The sequence below is a fragment of the Natator depressus genome, chromosome 5 (genome assembly GCF_965152275.1).
Source record: "Natator depressus isolate rNatDep1 chromosome 5, rNatDep2.hap1, whole genome shotgun sequence".
NCBI classification, from domain to species: Eukaryota; Metazoa; Chordata; order Testudines; family Cheloniidae; genus Natator; species Natator depressus.
This window is the reverse complement of record NC_134238.1, coordinates 100,840,438-100,856,066: the sequence shown is the minus strand read 5'-3', so window position 1 is coordinate 100,856,066 and position 15,629 is coordinate 100,840,438.

The following is a 15,629-nucleotide window of genomic DNA, read 5'->3' as shown; positions in this document are numbered from 1 at the left end:
ATGCGTAGGAGAACCCTCCCTCCAGCCCTGAACTGGCTTTTTTTTCCAAGCCTCCTCCCACTTTGAGAAGTGGCTCCATGCATTGGTGATGGAGGGGGAGAGAATTGTGTGTGGACTCCTGTGTGCCAGTCAAGGTGTATTCTCCTGCACCAGCAACAAACAATGTAAATGTTTTGTTAATGTCAACTTTGAAAACAGTGAGAGGTCTATCTCCTGACCTGGTAATATATAGCCTAGCCACTGGTCCCTGCTTGTCACCACAGATACTGGATAAATGGGCTTTCACTGGAACACAGCAGGGCAAAGGAATAACAACTGGCATGAAAATCCTTCTGTGATGCTTAATTTCAAAGGAAAAAAGCAAATTGTAAATGGACTGTCAGGACATATAGGATATTGGGATCATGCCATATTGACCTTTTGAAAGCACAATTGACCGCTTCTGTCATTCTCTTCTCCTTTACTGAAGTACAAGACAAAGTATTTGTGAACAGCAATTTTTTTTTAATGATAGATTGTTCCAGATACTGCCCAGTACGAGACATGGCAAAGAAAGAGGAATGCTAAGTGTAATGTTTTGGGATGTAATCCAGACCAGTAAGGAGTTACGTCACTGCCTACCCTGCAATCCTGGCATGCTTTAAATGCTCTGCTGCTGTAGTTCCCATACTGAACACTCCCAGCCAGCATGCACCAAGTGTCTGTGTTTAAACAGCCCTAGTCCAGCAACTCTGACTTGAACAGCCAGCTTGTTACACTACAGCCTGGTCTCCTCCATCAGCTTTGGTTACTATTAGCCAAGTGATCAACACACTCTCAGTCCTAAATTTTCCCCAAATCCTCTACCCTGGAGGATCCAGCCGTCTCTTGAGCTACTCAGAGAAGTAATAAGGTTTGTTTGCTAATTTTAAAGAGACAATACCCAGCAGTTTGCCACATTAATTGGAGTCAACAATCATTTTAATTCAAATGCAGCATTGGGTTGCTTTAGATTAAAAGTAAAACAAGTTTATTAACAAAAGGACATGGGTTAAGGGATACCAACTAGAAGTAATGAAGTTAGAAAAGCTTACAAACAGTAAATATGCTTTCTAATGGCTAAGACCAACTTCAGCAACTTACGATCTTTGTTCAAGGTAGTTTTCTGTCCCCCTGGTGGAAGGACACATCTTTCTCAGCTTGCAAGATCTCTAGCTTCTTATGTATGTCTAGTGATGGGTGCCAAGATGGCTTCTTCTCTCTCCTTATATTTTTTCCAAACTCACTGCTTTGTCCCTAGATTCAGAATGACTTCATGCTTTTCCCTCCTTCCTGTGAACTTCCCATCACCCTGCTGATTCATATGTAAATGGAGCTTCCACTGTTTTGGTCACACCTTGCTTAATTTCATTGGAGACAGATAATTGCTTTCCCTCCTATCTGGGAGGGAACCTGTTTCTCCCTGTTTAGTCACAGACTTCAAAGCATGATATCACTGAGTATTCGTAATTCCTCATAGTATTAATACATACATTTCACAATTATATTAGTCCAGTGTGTCATTAGCTTTTGTAAAAGATCTTAGTTGATGCACTTTTATAATACAGTAATATTGTATGCATGCAGTTGATTTGATTGCTTATCATTTGAGTTTCAGACCCCTGTATTTATAGCCCAGATAAAGCTTCTCTCTCCTGCTGGAGTGTAGACACCAGGCTGTCTTCTCTCCCACTTGTTAGCTTGATAGCTTTGTTACCTTATATGTAAGTGGACCTTCATTGTGTCTGCCTGATGACCAGGCTGGACAGACACATACACACACCTTTGTTGAGGGCAGACTGTGCTTATGAATTGCTTGCCAAGCAGATCTTAAAACATAATTCTAGTAGATATCCGTAACTCCTTGCACATACCCTTGGATGATGCATGTAGAGGGTATTAATGATCCAGTGAGTTATTTGTTTTCCAATGATATATTACATGCCACCTTTTGAATATATATCATGACAGCAGTGTGTTAGCTGTAGTGAGTATGTCAGGCCTGACGAGTTGCTGACACAGAGTAGTGAACCGCCAATGGGCCTGTGTCACACTAAGGTTGCAAAGTCAAAGCACTCAAAGGTTAGGACATGCCACAATTAAGGCTGCCTGTGCAACCTGATTCAACTCTCTTGTGCATAGACCTTATGAAAGTCTTTAATTAAATGATTACATATTATTTTTTCCACAGGAGCCCGGACTCATTCAGTGCACAGGATGGACCTGCTTTGGGGATAAGTTAGAGTTGTTCAGGGAAGGAGACCATTGTTTTTGAAATTGGAAGGTGTTCACTAAATGAAGCAGGGAACTACAGCAGGAGAAAGCACGGTCTCCTGGCTAAAGCCGTTGAGTGCTGCCTGGGAGAGCTGTGCCTCTGCCCCAGAGTTCCTATGTGAGACTAGGCAGGTCACTTCAACCAGACTTTTCAGAAGTGGCCATGTGTGAGCCTCATTTTCTAAGTGCCCGCTTGAGACTTGGGATCTGATTTGCAGAAGTGCTGAGCACTCACTGCTGCAACTGAAGCAAATGAGCACTGTACTTTGACCATATAAAGTGCAATATAATGCTATGTACTCTGAACAATCAGGCCCTAAATTTCTCAGATTGGGCACCCAAAATTAGCGGTCCCTTGTGACTTTAATCTCTGTCTCTCCGTTCCCCACCTGTAAAATGGTGGTTAATACCTTCATCTCCCAGAGGTGTTGTGAAAATAAGGTTAATTTTTTTGATTAGCTACTCAGCTACTACAATGATGCACGAGCACAATACAGAAAGCAATGAGGAAATCAATAAATCTACCTTCGGAAAGGGTTTTGAATAGTATGCAATAAATAAAGCACTAGGGCCAAACATTGAACAGTGAAGAGAAAACAAAATATTTGAATAGCTGCTCACTCAATGAGCAACATCCATCCTGGGCACTGAATGAGCCAGGGGTCCTGTGACAAATAGCATATGATTATTGGATTGTATCAATGCACGCACACATGCACACACACACAGAAGCTGAATTAAGGTTGACTTAACTTTTCAACCTTAATGTTGTTTTGACAGTTTTTTGTGTAATTATTATATTGTACTGAACTGTATGATGCCTAAGGGTTGGCAAGAGCCATTTATTGTTTAAACAGCTGCATATTGAAAGGGCTGCTCAGACAATTGGCTGTTTAACTAAAAGTTTGTAAGAGCCTGATGCACATCATAAATGTGCTTACTCTTATACTGCTGATAAAGCAGTTAAATGTGATTTTAATAGTATACATGCCCAACTGGAGAACACAGGACTAATGTCCTATCTCCGTTTCACTTCCTTAAGAGTTCCTCATAGAACTGATTCTCTTTCCCACTCGTGTAATTCAGAAGTAACTCCACTGAAGTCAATAGAGCTGTAGTGTAAAACTAGTATAAGTGAGAGGAGAATAAAGCATAGACAATCTTTGCACTAACTTGTGAGCCCATTTGCATGCCTATGCGGGGGTGATGTAAGATGTCCCCTTGCTCCTTTGTGTGGGCATTTCAGGTAGCAGTGAGAGTAGCCTCTGTAGGGCTGCTCCTCTACATTTCTGTCCATGTATAGGAAGTAGGTGGGTGGAGCCTTGGCTTCCTTCCCACCCTGAAATATTTCGGCCACCACAGCGGGAAGTGATGTGTGCCAAGCATAGCGCTAATTCCAGTGACTTCTCCCCTGAAGCAAGTGTAAGAAACCAGGAACCAAATTGTGACTTTGGAGCTGCAGTCTGATTCCTGGACTGCTCCTGGGGCAACACATCTATAACTGTGCACTGTCCTAAGTAAGGGGCTTGTGGCAAAGTCACAACTGAGCCTGAATCAAACCCATGAGAGGCCTGATCCAAATGCGAGTTGTTCCATTGACTTCAGGGGAACTTGGGTTGGGCCATTGCCCTGTTTTTGAAAGGGGTAATGAAGTGGTGTTTATCAAAAGGAGCCTTAAGATTTTTTCATAGACAGCAGCCTATGGTATTAGCCTCCTAAGTGTATACTAAGGCTTTCTTCCTCCAGTCAAACTTTCTTATTCCTTATCAGAAAATTGTAACTTAGCCAGTCTCAGCCAAAACGTTGTCCAGCAGTTCTTGCAGTCAATGGGAGTTTTGCCCAAGGACTGAAGGATTGAGCTCATGCTAGTTAAATTTCTGATTTAATTGGAAATCACAAGACCTATTATGCCATCAGACATAATGAAATAACCAGGTGACAGTTCTATATTTAATGATGAAGCTATTAATTTTCTTATGCTTTTAATCAGTTCTTTCATAACTGGCCATTTCTACCATTTCTTTCAAATTCCAAAGTGTAAAAAATTAAAGACAAAATTCTAAACTCTGGACTAACTGTATTGGAGTTACGCCAGATATATATATATATATATGTGTGTGTGTGTGTACCTGGGAGTGAAATTTGGCCCTCTGGTAGCAAATCAATTAGGAAGTAGACTTTTAAAAAAAGAGCTTCCTGTGGTGTTTTATTAGACTGGGACAACTATTCCAATTGAAAATGACTGCATGTAGTCCATGAACCTAATCTGTGATTGCCATGTAAACACAACCCATGAATTAATGTATTGGCTGGTGTAGATACTGTAGCTCAACTAAGAGGGGAAAGTGTCAGTTTTAAATAGAAGGATTAAATGCTGGAAAATTTTCTTGTGGAAATTCAGCTAGAGTTACAATAAATATTGCACAAGCATACTTCCTGTTCGCTAAGCAATACCATCTTTCACATTAATGATATAAAGCATGCTCTGTAGTGTATTAGAATGCTCATCACCCTTACTATCTGCCCTCAAGTTAAGTGGAATGCTCATAATTAGGAAGGTGATTAATATAAGAGAATATGCCAGTAGCTTTCTCATCTGTGTGGGGCAAATGTACTATCTTAGTAGACTCAAGGCCAAATTCTACTCAGTTACATTTATTTCAACAGGGATGAGATAGTGTGTGGGGGAATGGAGGCTTGGAGCCTTTGCCAGTCCTTCTAGCTGATGCTGTATGGTTCCCACAGTTGGCTCACTGAAAGTACATAATGGTCCATGCTAGCAGCAGGCAGGGCTTCTAACATGGAGTTACAACATAGATTTAAAATAATAATAAGCATACCACCATTAATAGTCATGGGATACATCTACACTTGGAGGTGTGATTCCCAGCTTGTGTAGACATACTTGTTAGCTCTCATCTAGCTAGCATGCTAAAAATAGTCCTATAACCATGGTAGTATGGGCAGTGTTGAGTGGTAGCACAGGCTAGCCACTCAGAGTACAAACCCACCTGGGCCCCATGGGTATGTATTGGGGCAGTTAGTCTGTGTTGCCACGGACTGTGCTACCTCAGCTATGCTAGCTCAATGACAGCTAGTGTGAGTGTGTCTGTGAGCTGGGAATTGCACCCCTAGCTCCAAGATTAGACATAGCCAGGGTGTGGCTGTCTCTTGGGAGGCTCTAGTGCTAGCCCCTGGCCCCTCCCCCGCTCTTCCCCTTCCCCCGCAGCCTCTGCTCGCTGTGCCACCAGCGCTCTGGGCGGTGAGCTCCTGCCGGGCAACGTGGCTGCCAGTCCTGGTGCTCTGAGCAGCATGGTAAGGGGGTGGGGAGCAGGGGGGTTGGATAAGGGGTAGGGGATTCTAGGGGGCAGTCAGGGGACACGGAGCAGGGGGTGGTTGGATGGGTTGGGAGGTTCTGAGGGGGGCAGTCAGGGGGTGAGAAGTGGGAGGGGGCGGATAGGGGGTGGGGAGGCACAGCCTTTGCTACCTGGCCCTCCGTACAGTTTCGGAACCCCGATGTGACCCTCAGGGCAAAAAGTTTGCCCACCCCTGCTCTAGTATCGTTTACTTCCTTTGCCATGCCCTTGCTTCCTCCTTATGCCCCTTACTCAGGGCTGGCCAAAGCAGTCTTTGAGCTTCCCTGAGTACAAAGACTGCTCCCTGGAAGCATTCTCAGAGGCACAAGAAATGGGGCTGTGAAAGAGGGGGGCACAGGGACACATGCTGCACTTCCTAATGGAGTAGAGCATTGGCTGTGGCCTTACTAAATTTCTGGCAAGTAAGACCTCCCAGAGCTCTCCTTAAGGCAGTGGGGCCCTTCCCTCTGCCCAATATGAGACTGTCACTGAAGGCTTGAAACTTCCATTTGAAAGGTGTAATTTCTGTAGTGCACTTTTTTTATTGCATGGTGGCAAGGCTCATATGGCCCGTTAGTGCAAAGCACTGTATGTTCACATTCCTGCTGGCTGCGCACTAACTAGCTCCATAGACAAACCCTGAGACTATCCATCTTGGCTTCAATCAGCAATGTATGCAAGAAATTGGAACTAGAGTGGTGATGAGGACTGATCTTTAATGCGGACTTTGATGATATGGTCACTAATTGTATGCTAAGAGGACTGTTTTAGCCAGCCACTCACAATATGATATTCCTGAATCCAATTTTAATAGTGCTAGTTAAACAGATGAATTACAATGGGTTAAACATTCACTAATACCCAAGGGGTTTGGATTGAGAAACTCCTGCTCTAGTGGCATGATACTTTCCTTTTTAAGAGAATTAACGTAGTGATTCAGCTCTAATAACTTATTCAGAACCTAACTTGAAAAACATGACTGCTGAAAGAAGGCAGAGCAAATAGAGGGCCATATTTGATCATTCTTACTCCCCTAAAGTAGTACCTTACTCTTCAAGGAATGCCATTTAAAATCAGTGTGACTACTTGCTGAGTAAGATTCTACTCAATGTCAGTAAGGGAGTGTGATGGGGTGTCTACCCCAGATAGGTGAACAAAGAGTTAACAGGAGTCTTAGAGCTCAGTTTGCCCACTTGGTTGCACCTGTAAATGAAACCTAACTGGGTAGGGACTGCATGGTTCTATAAACAGGAAGTTTGGAGTAGAAGGGGCTGTAGGGAATAACTCTGTCCTTGCTACTGGGAGACTGAGTGAAGAGATGTGGGAAACAGGAAGGCACTTCTAGGGTGAGGAGAGCGTCTAGGAAAGAGATAACAGCAAGAAATCCAAGGTGGCAGCAAGGAATCTGTGGAGTAAACCTTGACTGCCTTTCCGGGGGTCCCTGGACTAGAACCCAGTGGAGAGGGAAGCCTAGATTTCCCCCTACCACCCACTGGTAAGGTGGTATGAAGCTGCTGGGAAGGGGACATGGGCTATGGGAAGCTCTGAGAAAAGGGCATACAGACCAGTGAGTATAGAATTGAGAGTGGCAGACCAGATGGTAGGATTGTTGGATTTGCTGTTACCCCAGGAGGGGTGGGACTAAACGTGATCTGGCTGGAAAGCTGAGTCATGAGAAGACACAGGCCATGGCAGGGCTGGAACTGCTGTCCATAGGGGGGCACTAGAGGAGAAAAGGTTGCTGTGTCATGCCTAGCTGTGAGAAGACATTCCAGCGGTGAGGTGATTCATCTACCTGAAGGTAGAATCAGGCCTAGAATGAATATGAATATTATGCTGGGAGAGAAGTTCTATGCTTGATGTGGAGGGAAACAAGAGGGACATTCTTTACAGCATAGATGCAAGGAGAGGAGCAGAGAAGGGGAAAGCCTCTGTTAAGCTTAAAAAACAAAAATAAAAATACAAAAACCGAAGTAATGGGGAAACAAGCAAGTATGGGTTTTGTTTTTTCCAAAAATTGAGAAGTTAATGTTGGAGTACAAAAAAAACTACCAGAACAAATACAACAGAAAGGATTAATTTATAAAAGGATTACAAGCTTGTTAATGAGAAACTTTTGAGGTTTGTGTTTTAAAGAGTGACAGGCAGCAGCAGTACTTGTCACTTGTACAGCTTTCTGTTTGCTAAACACTCTTCTATATACAGCACACGTGCGATACTGTGGGTTAACAGCTGTCATAGTTGAATGCCTTTCTTTCCACTTCTGCAACACATTAACAGTGTTAATTTAAAATTGCCCAAAGGACAGTGCTGCTCCATCTATCATTAACATGGTACGGTAGCTAACTAATACTTATCTGGTGTCCCCAAATTGACTGTATTGGACTGTGTCCCATAGTTAACACACTGGAGTGATAAAGCTTCAAGAAACTGGCTCCATGCTCAAAGCATAAGGGGGACACACAGCTGCAGAAAATCATTGAAATGCCTTCACATAAATGGATGGTGCAGCTTCATCTGAAATACTGTGTGGAGTTCATGGTTACCCCACCTCAAAATAGATATTGCAGAACTGGAGAGGGTTCAGAGAAAGATGACAAGCATGATCAAGGGGATAGAAAAAAATCACAGATGAACAGTGATTGAAAAGAATGGGATTGTTAACTTTGAAAGATGACAAGAGGAGAAACAATAAAAGTATAAAATTAAATGTTTAAAAAAAAAAAAGCAATCTGCGACTTCTATTGTCCCTGTGCCATAACACAAAAGTAAGGCAACATTCAATGAAATTAAAAGGTGGTCAATTTAAAACTGACACAAGAAAATGGTTTTTCAAACAATTAGACTGCAATTAGCTGTTCAAATCACTTCCACAAAATGTTGAGGTCAAGAGTTTAGCAAGATTCAAACAGGGATTGGACAGTCATACAGATAACCGTGGATAGTCTCGTAACCGTAATTCATGCTAACATATTTTGGGAGGGATGTTAAATCTCATGCATCAGGGTTTAAACTAATTTCTAACTACTAGAGTCTGAGACCGAAGGTGGCATAATCTGCTCTCACATTTGCCTACTGAGGAACGTTTCTTACACCTTCTTCTGAAGCATCTGGTACTGGGCACTGTTGGGAACAGGCTACTGGACTAGATGGGCCTTGGGTCTGATTCGTAGGGCAGTTCCTAGTAAAAGCCTGCCATTCCCCCGTCCCCCTTCCACTTGTAACTAGCTGACCTGAGGAAGTGATACTTCCCTCAGTGACGTATCGGGGCCAACAACTCTGCATTTCCAGAACTGAAATACAGGGGCATGATTTGCTTCTGAGTGGCTTTATATCACCCTTACTCAGTTGACTTCACTGGAGTTCTGATTCTCGCCAGTCTGAGAGCAGAATTAGTCCCATAAATTCCAAAAATGATGGATCTGATTCTTCACTGTCTTGCACTGTGTGAAGTCACTAATACCGGTACTAAGTAGGTGTAAAAAGCTACCAGCTCAGCGTGGAAACACTTTACATTTAGTTTGCATAGGGACATATGGACATGGCAGTGGAGAGCCAGGCACATATATGCCAATATCTAAGGAGATGACATATATCATATTTTGTTTAAAAAAAAAAAAGAAGCAAGCAGGCAATTTTCCATGCTCTGAAATGGCTTTGGAAGTTATCCTACATGATCTAAGAACCTCTCCCCCAGTGCCAAAAACAAAGTCACTGATAAAAGTCACAATGCTGGAAAATAAAGTCTGCATTGGAGCCAAAATGTAAATGACAATAAGAGAACTGGATTAGACAGACATCAACATGGTAGAACAACTCATTTTTGAAATCAAGCAAAGAGTACCAGTATATCAAATGAGACGAATGTAATCACCTTCTTACATGAAGGTTATGCTGCAACACAACATTTTGAAAGATTGTGCAATTTATTCTAAGCAATATCTCTGATCTCCAGTCTGGCTGCTATAAACTGGACTATGTGGCTCCAAACCATCTTTCCTGTGGAAAAGGAAAACTTATAGCAACCAGTAAAGTGAACACAATAACTAGGGGGAGGCTGGCACTTCTGTCTCCTCTCCTGATTCAGGAGAAAACAGGCACTAGCCTCATGCACATGCTTTCACTTCAGCCCAGCAAGCTAGGAGTGCTGAGCCAATAGCATCAAAGTCTTGTCTTGACATCAGACCAGCTGGCTAGAGCTGCTGAGCCAGTAACCTCACATAGGCCAATCCCTCAACATCATGCTGGTAAGCTAATAGTGCTCAGCCCATGAACTAATAAAGGTCTGGGCCTTGGCATCATCCCCTCAAGCTAGAAGTGCTGAGCAAGTAACCTCACAAAGACGTGTCCCTTGACATCAGACCAGCAAATCAGAGTTGCTGAGTCACTGAACTTACAAAGACCTGCAACTTGACATCATACCAGAGAACTAGAAGGGCTGAGACAGTGACCTCTGAGAGGCCGGTCCCTTGCCATAAGCCCAGGAAACTAGATCTGAGGAGCCAGTAACCCCACAAAAACCTGTTCCTTGACATAAACCCAGCAAGTTTAGAGGTACTAATCCAGTGACCTCAGAGGCCTGTAAACTGGCCAGCAACCTAGAAGTGCTGAATCAACAAGCTCACAGGGGGGGTTATCAGCCCAACAAATTCGTGATGCTGAGCAGTGGCTATATGAGTGCAGCTCCACTCCTCTACCTAAAGCAGGACAGGTTTCAGAGTAGCAGCCATGTTAGTCTGTATTCGCAAAAAGAAAAGGAGTACTTGTGGCACCTTAGAGACTAACCAATTTATTTGAGCATATTAGAGACTAACCAATTTATTTGAGCATCAAATGCTCAAATAAATTGGTTAGTCTCTAAGGTGCCACAAGTACTCCTTTTCTTAAAGCAGGACAGTCCCTGTTCCTCTTACTTGTGTGTGCTTGGAGAGCTTAGCTCTCCTAGAATGCTCCTTCTTTTTGCATCTTCACTAAATGGGGAAACTTGGACTCAGCAGTTGGGAGAGTGTGAAGTAGGAAGAGCTGGTGCCTGGCTGGGGATTTCCTTGAGCTCCAACTTCCTTGAGTTTCAAGCCTTTGCACCAGTAGGTGAAACAGCTCCCTCATCTTGGGGGAGGGGGAGAGAGAGAAGAAGAAGAATTCAATATAATTGTTCCCTATCTTCCTGGAGAAGAAAGGAGGAAGATGGACAGAGCATCTGCTGGTTCCCCCTCCCCTCCAGGGGTCAGAGAGGGATAGCCTGCCCCCTCTAGCCATCACTCCTTTTTCCAGGGGAAAAGGAAGACCATGCCCATGGCTTCCCCTCCCTTATCAGATACCAGGGGAAACAGCATGGCTCTGTCAGTTCCCTCTCCCTTCTTGGCAATCCCTAGTGGGGTGTGTGGATGGGATGTTCCCCTATCACAGTTCCTTATTCACCTTTTGAATGCACTCCCCAATACGCTTACTAGGCTGAGTGTGGACCTGGCTGGGGACATGGACTCTCCTATCAGGTACATTTATTTTCTTTTTCCTGTGACATAACCCATCCCAAATGATGCATTGACACTTTTTTCTTCACAATATCAACAACCATGATGAGAACTGAATTGCCCCCTCTGTTTTGGTCTATTTTAACCATTGAGGGAAATGCCCCATGTGAAGGCAGATTTACATCTTAATACACCAGAGCCACCATAACCTGTATAAATCAGCATTCAGAAACAGGCTGCCAGATTCCCTCAATTAGCCTCCATCACTCTCAGGTATAAACTAAGGAAAATGCGACTGCTGCAGCCCTGACATGCTGATTTAATAGTTTTAGCGATTGACATAAAACTCTTAGGCAAGATCTTGGCAACTAGTGCAGAAACCACTATAATACAAATAAGGGGGGGAAACCCATCTTGTGTCACTGAGCTTATTTAATACAGTATTTTACCCACAAAGTAATGGAAAGAAGGTCCAGGCTCAGGGCATGTGTGCAACTAAGACCTATTCAACTTACAGTATTTTCAGGTAGTTCATTTTGTAAACAAGTTCCCTGTTAAGAGTGAGCAGGAAGGAGACAGAGAGGTTGGTGACCCACAGGGTATTGCAGACATCTAAGGGAGGGCATGGTTTGTTGAGGCAGGGGAGTAGGAGATGTGGGGTCCTGGTTCTCTTCCTGACTCCATCACTGAGCTTGGCAGATATCCCCCCCTCCCCTCCCTTGTGAAGGGGAAACTGGCTTTACAATGGGAATAATATTACTTACCTGTTTACCTTACAGCGGTGTTGTGAGGCTTGTGCTAATTTGTCTTGCTGGACCAGGGCCTAAGGGTGGAGGCAACCCAGTTGCAAAACACCCAGAATGGCATGGTGGAAGCTATATGAGAGTAGGGATTCTTACTGACAGAACACACATGTACTTACAAAAGGACTTGATTTAGGCTACGGCTACTTTAGTGTTTACAGCGGCGGAGCTGCAGCGATGCAGCCGAGCCACTGTAAGCTCTCTAATGGGAGAGAGCTCTCTCGTCAGCTTAACAGTTCCTGCCACTCGCAAGTCTGGAGTAATGTCGGTGGGAGAGTTTCTGTTCACACCAGCGCTTAAGTCAGTGTAACTTGCATCACTTGGGCAGGTTTCACACCCCTGAGCAACATAAATTATACCACAGCAAGTGCTGGTGTAGACATAGCCTACAGGTGGTTGGGGTGGGGTCTTGTCCTAGAGCTATAGCAATTGGAAGCCAATTGAAATGCAGTGGGCTGGGGGAACGGAAAACTTAGCTTCCATGTCAGAGAGCTTAGATGAATAGTTTGATCTCTGGGGGGTTTAAGTGATGCATAGGCTTTGTGCTGGCTCTCTTCCTGGGATGAATTTACCCAGTATAGTTTAGAGGTGAGCTCAAGACAGCACTCTGGGCCTGGATTTTGAAAAGACAGGGTTTGACCCCTTTTCACAACTATGTGGCTCAGACCCATCTCTAATGCGGATGTTTAGTTAGTGCTATTTTTAAGTAAAGCTGGCATTTTGTATCATTACCTCCTTCACTGCATATATAGCTCTACTAACTTCAAGCTGTTGAGCCATGTGTAAGAGTTTGCTCCCACAACCCTTATACAGACAAATACCCTCACTGGCTTCAAGAAAAATTTCACCCAAATAAGAACTGCAGGACTGAACGACCAGATTTGGTGTATTTCTTATTGACACAGAGTAGCAACTGTTGGATTTATTCAAAAATCTTTTGGTAAAAACATTTTAACTTAAACTGGGCATCTTCTCTTTTCATCCCTTAATCCACTAGTACCACGTGGAATAACTCTCTTTTCTAATGTCAGTGGGCTGCAGAAGTGCACACAAGTTTTGTTAACTTATTTTCTACTAGGGTTTGGTGCAAATGACCTGGTCCTACTCTCTGTAATCATGTATCCGTCTGGAGCCTGCTATCTGTTACCTAAGCAACAAGATGCCACAAGGCCTGTGTTATTGTACAATAATGGCATGCTGGAGGTAGGACATGATGAAGCAATAGCCAAGAATACATTATTACACAATAATCAGCCTCCCGGGGCGTTGAGATTTTTCTCCCATCTCACCCCCACATTGTTTTTAAATGATGTAAGTGTAATGGGTCAGAATCTGGTGTGTGGTATACTCATTTTACGCCACTCTGCCTAGGCAGTCTGTCACTAAAGATAGTTTAATCAGCTCAGGGAAGATCACTACACCACCACTAGACATCATTCTTACTCTGTAAAGTGACACTCACCCCTTGATGCCACTGTAACAGAGGGGAAAAGGGAGCTATGATACTCCTGGTTATGCTGATGTTCAGATGTGTGTTTTTCCCCCCCTGTAACTGCTACAGTTAATGTTGGGGACAACTGCTGTAACACAGTGGAGGGGAACTGACCCTTCACAGAGCAGCAGTCCAGGGAGTAAAACTGTGGTGATGAGTTTAATCCCCCTTTGCACTATCTGGCCTGTGCTCTCCACAGCTCAGCTAACCCCGGCATCTGCTTAGTGATTTTAGTTGTTCTATTTTAAACAACAAAAAATATCCCAGGACCGATGAGGCAGAGATCAAAGGAGGTACCTATGTGTTCCCTCTGCTGTATGACATTTGAATGCCCCAGCTAATCCAGTCCCAAAAGAGTCCGAGGTGGCATTTGATTGTAGGCATCTTAATTTTTAGGTGCCCGACTCCAGACTTCTTGTGCCTAGTCTACAGAAGTGCTGAGCACCGGGAACTGGTCGAGTCACTTCACCTCTCTTTGATTCCAGATATCTCTTACCGACTGTACTGAGCAGCTGTAAACACCTGAGTAAAATAATGCACAGCCAGGGCTGGAAACTTCTACACAATAGCCTGTGTTAAAAAGAGTAGGGTCAGTGAACAGAGTCTTAAGGGCATGCTCCAAAGTGTACTTTTTGAAGGAAAACAAATCAGATGCATTATCCTTTTGTGAAAACTTTTTCTTAACAAAATTAATGTTAACAAACAGCCCTTTATTTCAGCCCTTGGCACCTGTTGTGTGTGGTTCCTTCTCTGTCCTCTTCACACCCCACTCCAGGCACATAAGGGGAGTTAGGTTCCCAACTCCCATTGAAAGTAAGCTCCTGTTTGTGCCTTTGAAAATCTCGCATGTTGTTTTTGGGTTTCTACAGAACCAAGGCCCATATTTAATGATCAGTTACTCTAGTTAGAACAACACTGGAATTGTCCCAAGGCATTGCTCCCTAGGGTCAGGCACCACTAATGCACAGTGACTCCACCTTTACTATAAATTGTTGTGTTAGGGAGCTGCATGGCAAACTGGGGCACTGATTTGTGTGCATTTATGAATGATTATGTAGCCTTGTTAGACAAGCTGGGTGAGGCAATATCTTTTACTGGACCAACTTCTGTTGGTGGAAGGGACAAGCTTTTGAGCTTCATACAGCTCTTCTGCCAATCTGGGGAAGGTAACCAGAGTGTCTAAGCTACATACATATTGGGACAGATTGTTAAGCATAATGGGGGTCTCGCATATTGTAGAAGACATCTTAAACAACAACAATACTGCAGATATATAAAGCCATGTGTCACAAGTAAACTATGAATTGGGAAATGGTTGATCTCGAACAGAAGGGCCCAGTTTTATGGCAATGGTGAGCTTTGTCCAAAGAACAGTGTGCATATTTTCTAAATCACTTTGCAAAAATTGTGCTGAAATAAACCTAATTTTTATTTCCTAAACTTTTATTAGGCGTTGGTGACATCTTGTGGTAAGTTAGTCTAACTGGAAGTAAATAGTCTCTGTAGCTATCCCAGGATTTTCCCATGTCTCCTTTCTTATTTTGAAGTGGTAGTCTGAATTCTTACACACTAATAAAACAGTACAGTAGTAAATATCAAGGGTATCACTCATCACTCCATAACACCAACTTTACATGGGAGGAAATTCCACTGATTCAGTAAAGGTAAACTGGAATACAACTAGTATAATGAACTGGTAAATCCGGCCCCTAGCTATACGTTTTGTCACTTTTTTTTTTTTTTTTTGCTCCCCCACTTCCAAATTTCATTTGTATCCCTTGATCTCAATTCTTGTTTAAAAACTCTTGCCTGAATTCTGCCAGCAACTACATGAACCCTATTCAATAAGGCTCTCCATTTTTAACTTATTGTTCTCTCCGAGAGTAAAGGCAAGGGCATTCTGCTTTACCCCTTGAATTTCAAGTGTCGTTCCAATTCAAATCCCCAACTCTCTATCTGATCCTATGGCTCTGGGTCTAAATGGCATCCAAAAATAGATTTTTTTTTCTAGATCTGGCATGGATGTGACCTAAGAGGGTCTTGTGAGAACAGCCACAATCACTCACTGGTATATTTGCATTTATGAAGAACAACAATTTCACATACTTATTTTAGATTGAGAAAAGCAACAATAAGAAAGAACAAATAAAGTCTCCATCATAGGGCGCGTGCTGTGTGTGTGTTTGCGCACGCGCACCTCCCCTCTGTACAGGCT